At 58.5% G+C, this 7204-nt stretch overlaps 1 long non-coding RNA gene across 1 annotated transcript; it reads left to right on the forward strand.

Moving 5' to 3' along the window:
* Positions 1 to 2810: 2810 nt before the first annotated feature.
* On the forward strand, positions 2811 to 5259 carry LOC102998644 (uncharacterized). The gene is made up of 2 exons (XR_451409.2): positions 2811 to 2953; positions 4936 to 5259. It is a non-coding gene; the product is annotated as an uncharacterized LOC102998644 (long non-coding RNA).
* Positions 5260 to 7204: the final 1945 nt, after the last annotated feature.

Genomic DNA, 7204 nt, shown 5'->3' on the forward strand with positions numbered 1-7204 from the left:
CAGGCGCTGTCCTCCAGGTGAGTCCCAGCCTGGTGCAGAGAGCAGGCAGTGGGGTGGAAGGGAGCAGGCAGATCCCTGAGGTGTTGAGAAGGCAGGCTTGACAAGGTCTGGTGACGAGTGAGAGACGGGGTGGGGTGGGGGCAAAGGGCAGAGACTCAGCAAGGGACAGGCTTCAGGTCTAAGTGACCCTGGGCCAAGTATTAGGAAGGTCTGATGTCCGCCCTTCAGGTGACTCCAGCTACCCCGCACTTCTGGCCGCCGTTCCTCCGGGCACTGCGCAGCCCACTTGCCCTGACCCCAGCCTGTCCCTTCGGGGCTTCTCCATGCATGGGCGCTCGGCCTTCAGAGGCTCCACAGCAGCCTTGGGGCTAGAGGCTCTGCCCAGCCCCCTCTGCCAGCTTCCCCCTGGGGGCGTCCGGCCTCTCTCTGACTCTGGGCCGCATCCCCCAGGGTCCCCTCCCCCACCCCCTGGTCTAACAAGGACCCCCGCCCGGCTTGCCCCGTCCCCTCCCTGAGTTTCCACGCGTCCGTGGAGCACGCACTCGGGGCAGCCTCCCCCTCGCTGCTCGCTCACGGAGCAAGTGAGCACAGAGAGGAGGCAGGACTAGAACGTGCTCTCCTGATCCCTGTCGCAGAGGTGCCCTAGGTCACTGTCCACTCAGTGCCCACCGCACCCACTCTGGGGCCTGGCACAGCACGTGCTGCTCAATAGATGTATTATCGGCAAAAGAAGGGGCCTGGGGCTGGCCGCCCACAGCCCAGCTGCCCTTCCTGTGGCCAGCCTCCTTTCCCGTTCCCACCACAGGTCTTCTCCCTGACAGGGCAGGACAGGACAGGGATTCCCAGGGTGCTCTGAGGCCTGGTTTAAAGTGGAGCGAGGATCCCATGCACCCCCACTTGCTGCCCGGCCCAGGCCGGCGGATCCCATTTCACTAGGGAAAGCAGACGGTCAGGCTGCCTCTTGAGCCTCCAGCGTGCTTGGCCCCCCACTGCCCAGCTATGCTCCGGGCTCTGGTTACCTGGCCGTGACCTCCCTTCCTCCCAGCCCTCCCCCACTTCCCCTCTCCCTGCTGGCTGGACTCAGATCCCTGTTCTGGGAAACTTAGAGCTACCACAGGCTGAGCGGGAGGCCCTTAGTGGGGCAGAGGGTAAGGGACCTCCCCGCAAGACGGCTGGTGAGGGGCAGATGCTGGGCGGACCCAGGGCCTCAGGAGGATCGGTTCACCTGCCAGTACCTGGTTTCTGCTTTTGTTTTGCTGTTGTAAAGAGCAAGATTCCACGCTGACTTCTCATTCACCCATTTATTTCACATTTTTGAGCCCCCAGTATGTGATCCGAAACACACAGCAGTAAACAAAAGCACCCATGATCTTGTCCTTTCTGTTACGCAATTGGATACGCTGCTCTATTTCTGTTTTCTGACTGCAGCCAAGTTCTCTCCATGGTCATTTTCCTGAAGCTTGGCTTCCCCTGCAAGATACCTGCTGTTCTGCCTTTTTCCAATGCCACCCTGTCTGGGACCCTGTGACACTGGGTCTGGCTCTTATCTCTCCTCCAGGAAATCAGCCCTGACCAGCAGCCAGGCTCTTCTGTGTACTGAACGTTCCAGACTAGCTCTTAGATGTCACCATTTGAAGGCAGAAAATGCCTGGGGCTCATAAGCATACTCCAACGATTTGGGGCCCATCCTCAAGGCAAAGGGGTGGGCTGGTCCCTCCCTGACTTGTCCCCCCACAGACTCGACTGACCTTTTAGGACACCCCCACCCCAATCCCTGCACTGCTGCCTTCCCCACCAGTTCATCCAGCTCCACATCTTGTGGATTTCACATCCCAAACTGGTCCCCTTTGCTCCATCTCTGTGGCCACCACCCTGCTGTCTCCGGCACAATGGCTTCAGTAGCTCCTCGTGCCGTCCTCCTTTCTCCTCAACTCCCACAAGTCATTCTCTCCAGAGTGATGTTTTGGAACAATTTGGGTCATGTCATTTACCTGCTTAATACTCTTCAGTGGCTCCTGGTCCTAAGAATAAAGTCCAAATGCCTCCCAGGGCCCAGCTCCCCAGCCCCATCTCGCCTCTGTGGTCCAACCACACCTTGCACAGGGCCTTTGCACCTGCTGTCCTGTCTACCCGGGATGCCCTTCCTTCACCTCTCTGCCTGGTTAACTCCTCTTCACTCTTCAGATGCCAGCTCAAGCATCACCTCCACCAGGAAGCCCTCCCTGACCTCTCCAACACCGTCACCCACCCAGTACCTTTCTTTAGAAGCACTTATCCCAGATGTTGTCTCACTCTTACTTGTGTGATTATTTGCTCCTGTGTGTTTCCCTTCCTTGAGGACAGTGACTTGGCTCATTTTGTTTCACACTATGCCCCCAGCATGTAGCACAGTGCCAGCCTCCCAGTATGTGTTTGATGAATGAATGAATGAATGCATGAACTCATTCTGGGTCTCTGGCTTTCACAGCTGGGGGTGCGTGGAGTCATGAGCCTTCGGGGATTTCCTCTTCTCTTCCTGGCCCCGGGCATGGAGTCCTCAGCCTGGTCACTGTGACATCCTTCCTTAGCATCTCCCCTCATGACCCAGTTTTCTTGTTCTAGAGACAACAACAACCCTCTGTGTTCCAGGACATGTCACCACCCCCTTCCCACAGGGTAAACATCATGGCTGCCACAGAGGCTGCTGAGCTGCCCAGGTTCCGGCAAAAGCCCCTCCTCCCTCTTGCTGCACCCAGGCTTGGCATGCCGCCCTCCCCTTCTTCCCCTTTCCCCTCCCTGATCGTGTGGGAGCCTCCAAGACAAGTGTGCAGACCGCCTCCTCCACCTACCCCCCCCCGCTCTGTGTGAGGAGCCCCATTTTACAGGCCAGGATGCCGAGGCTCAGAGCAGAGGCACCCTCAGTTGCGTGATCCCCTCCACAGTCTCTCTGTCTCCCTCCTTTTCCTGCCTGTCGGTTAGTACCTGGGCTGTCTTGGCTTTTTCTGTCTCTGGTTTTTCTTTTTTTCTCTTGCATTCTCTTGTTACCTTTTCTGTTTCTGCTGACACTTCTTGTTCTCATTCTGCTGTGTTCAGGCCGTATGTGAGCGTAGTGTGAGTGTGCATGCGTGTGAGTGTGTGCATGCGTGTACTTGTGTGTATGTACGAGTGTGAGTACGAGTGTGTGAGTGTGCATGTGTGTGCATGTGTGTGAGTGTGCATGCCGGTGGGTGCAGGTGAGCATCCAGATGTGGGTGTGTGAGCACGTCGATGGGGGGGAGCACGCTGGGCTGAACAGATATGTCCGAATTAGTGGGCCTTTGGGATAGGCTGCTCTGGGGAGGGCAGGGGTATGGGATTCTGCCCAGAGACTTGGGCCCTGAGGGACATCACATAGGCCCTGGGTGCCCCAAAGGGAACCGTAGAGCAAGGTCCCAGGCATGAAGCCCCTCGGCTTCCTTTGTGGTTGACGTGTGGATCTCTCTCACCTGCCTGCCCAGTTCTCCCTGAGTCGTCCAGAGCCCCCCCGCTGGGCCCTCTGGGATTTGGCTGCCTCCTCTGTCAGCTGTCAGCTGCCACTCCCTGCCTAGAAAGCCCAGGATAGACCACACGCTGAGAAAGGTCACCGGTCGCTGGCAGCTTCTCGCTGTCAGAGGAGGCTGGGCAGCTGGTGACTCCCCCTGGATTGAGTCTGTGCTGGCCTGACTGAGCCCCTCGACCCCACCTGGGACCTTGTAGCCTGGATCCCGTCCCGGGCTCTGCATCAGAGGCTGCCCGGGCTTCTGTTGGGCTCCCAGATGGCTGATGAGCTATGACCCCTGGGGGCGGAGGGCCCCAGGCCACGGCAGCCACTCCACTTCCTCAGCCTCCACTTGACCCAGGGAACCCTGGAATCTGAGGAGACTGCACACAGGAGGGCAGGTGTTAAACCCTCTGTCAGTCGGCTGGGCTCCCTTGACCAGCACACAGCAGGGGTGTCACCTGCCAGTCCTGGGAGTAATGTCAGGGGGAGGGGAGAGCGTTGAGGGAGCCACCAGCACGGCCACCACTCAGCAGGGGCAGGCAGCAGTCGGTGGGCACCCGCTCTTCACACGCACACGTTACCTCATTGGACCCTCACATCCAATGTGAGGTTGGGGCCATTATTAACCGCAGTTTACAGCTGAGAAACAGAGGCCCAGAGAGGCCTCATGGCACACAGCTGGTAAGTGGCAGAGCTGGGGTCCCCCGCTCTCAACCGCTATCTTACTCACCAGGCAGCCCCACAATCACACACCGGTGGTGCAGGAACTCATCCTCCGTCGGTGGGGGAATGCCCGGGGTGATCCCCTCACTTCCCCAGCCAAGCCCAGAGCCGGGTCTGGGCTGGGGAAGTGGAAGGAGGGAGGTGTCATCCAGTCCCCCCATGGGGACACACGGAGGGGACCTGGCACAGGGCTGGTTACGTCCCCAGCTCGCATCTGGCTGGGGCTCGGTGAGGACGCCTTCCCCAGACAGTGCTCAAGGGGGTGGATTCTTGTGGGTTGTTAATCCGAGCAAGAGCCAATGGGTGGCACTGAGAACCCAGTTACACGTCAGGACCGCAGCAACTGCCTCCTTTGCCCCTTAACTTTTATGAGGCCTCCCCGGTGGCTGACATCAAAGGCCGTCAGAGGAAGGACCCTGCCCTGCCCTGCCCTGAAGCCCGGAGACTTCGCCACCGTTTCTAGGGTGGAGGACTGCCCTCCTGGAGGGCACAGGCTGCCACCTGCTTTCTGGGCATGAGGGGAGGGGCACCGGGGGGCAGCCTGCCCCAGAGCAGCTCCCCAGGAGGTGAACCCACCATTCGTGCCTTTAGTTTTCACAACTTTGTTGGTTCCGCTGGTCAGAGCAATGCTTTACAGAAAGAAATGAACTCTCAGAACATCTGAGCTGGTGGGACCCTCAGAGGCCACCAGCAACAATCTTTTCATTTTACAGGAGAGGAGAGACAAAGCAAGGCTGCAGGGAGATGAAAGGACTTGCCCAGAGTCACACAGCAGCCAATGGAGGAGCCAGACTTGAACCCTCGGCCCGCGCTGCACGCGATGGGGGGGCTGGTGAAGAGTGTGGACTGAGATGTGGACACACCTCAGTTCGGAGTTCCAGCTCTGCCATTTCCTGGTGATGTGACCTTGGACAAGCATCTTAACCTCACCGAGCCTCAGTTTTCTCATCTGTGAAGTGGGGATAATTTTCTTAGGGTTATTGTGACATTGCAATGACGTACAAGTAAAAAAATGTTTAGCACAGCGTTTGACAAAAGGCCCCCCCAAAATGTTGACTATTATTATTATTATAAATGCCAGCAAGTCCTCGTGTGAACTGGGCCTCAGCTGGGGAGGGGAACCACAGTGGTCACACTTTCCAACCCTGAATTCAGACTCATTCCCTGACATGGTTATATGGGGACAGTGGCCCAGAATAGTTGAATCTTAGGCTGTCCCCCCAATGCAGGACCCATGGGTACCACAGAGGCACATATGAGGTGCTGTGGGAGTGTAAGGAGGGGGAGATTAGTCGGCTTGCCATGGGGGGGTGCACTTCAAGGCATCCAAGCTGGACCTTGAAAGGTGCATAGGAGTCCCCAGGCAGAGAAGTGAATGAAGGAAACAGCAAGGGGAAGAGCATCCACGGAGGCTCGGAGGCCTAGAAGCGCATGACGTTCCCAGAAGCCTTCAGAGTGGCTGGAGTGGGAGTGGGGGCAGTGAAGAGAGGACGCTTCGTCTCTCCCCACTTTGAGGGGTGCTGCATTTTGACTGTGAAGCCAGGACCATAGTTCCTGGCAAGGGCAACCCTTCATAGCTCACACGAACTTCTGTCATTTCGCAGATAAGGAGCCAGAGGCCCGCCGAGGGGGTGGCCTCCTGGGGACCCGCAGCTGGGTGGGTAGAGCCAGGTGGGGGCCCAGATCCACCCGCTCTCAGGCCAGGGATTGACTTGCAGACATGGGTGGTGGGAGCTGGGGAGGATTTACTTGGAGAACTGGGATGCACAGGGCGATGGTGCGGGGCTTGCAGGAAGGGCCAGGCTGGCCCTGTAAGAGTGATGGGCAGGGGTGACAGCCGGGGGGCAACTGACACACATTATTTATGGCTGTTTCTCCGCGAGTCCTTCAGGGCCGCAAAGGTAATTGAATAAGTGAGCATGAGCAAACGTGGGCGATCATTTAATTGTGGCAGAATATGAAGTTGGTTGCAGCTGGGGGCCGCCAGCCCATTGCCGCTGGCCCTGGTTTCTGCTGAGCTGGGCAAGCGGGGCTGGAGCAGCCATCCATCCTTGGCCTGCCCCCATCTGTCCCTGGGAAGCCGACCCCGTGCCAGCAGGGCCCAGGGAGGCTGGTGGTCAGGGAGTTTGTTCTTTGGGCAGCCGCTCCCTAGGCCCGCTTCTCTGCCCCGGGAAGGCCCTGGAGGCTGCTACAGACAGTGAGGGGCCTGGGAGGACCCAGGAGGGCAGGTTGAATGCCTGGGGCCTGGTGGCAAGAACAGGGGTTCAAATCATGATATTTTCACAGCAATGTCAGCAGACACGTGTAAGGCCCTTGCTAAGTGCCAGGCACTGTTTAAACCACTAATTTTTATCAACTCCGGTTAATCCTCCCATCCCCCTACGAGGGAAGTGCTATTGTTATGCCCAAATTGCACAGGTAAGGAAACTGAAGCTCTGGCTCCTGACTCCTGGCCCTGGACTGAGAAGCTCTGAGATTCTGGGGGGCCCGATGGGGGGCTACAGCAGTGATCAGGTGAGATGTAGCAGGGGCCTGGCTACGAGGATCCCACAGGGCCCCGTAAGTTTCTCTCCCTCACCTCTTGCCCTATTTCAGCCTGGCTAGCCACCCACTGCCTGCCCCTCTGGGCAAGACCAGGGCGGAAGACTGGACCCCAGGTTCTGAGGCAGGAGGAGGCCCTTGTAGGCCTGGGCCAGCTCATCCCCAAAGCTCTGGCCCTCTGGGCTTTGTTCCTCTGGTGTCCTTTCCAGCCCTTCTGAGGAAGCAGAGAAAATTAGGCCTGAAATGTGAGAAGCCAGTTCACCTTCCCCAGTGGCGGTGGCAGCAGGGCAGCCGCAGTGGCCCCTGGGCGATGCCACGAAGGGCAGCCCAGCTGACTGGGGGGCCAGAGCAGGGCTGGGGGCTGGGCTAGACCAGGCGGGTCCCTGGGCTTCCTGCGTTTTATCTGACGACCCTACCTGCTTCTGGCCCCAGTCTTCCCCT

This window comes from Balaenoptera acutorostrata, chromosome 10 (assembly GCF_949987535.1).
Source record: "Balaenoptera acutorostrata chromosome 10, mBalAcu1.1, whole genome shotgun sequence".
NCBI classification, from domain to species: domain Eukaryota; kingdom Metazoa; phylum Chordata; class Mammalia; order Artiodactyla; family Balaenopteridae; genus Balaenoptera; species Balaenoptera acutorostrata.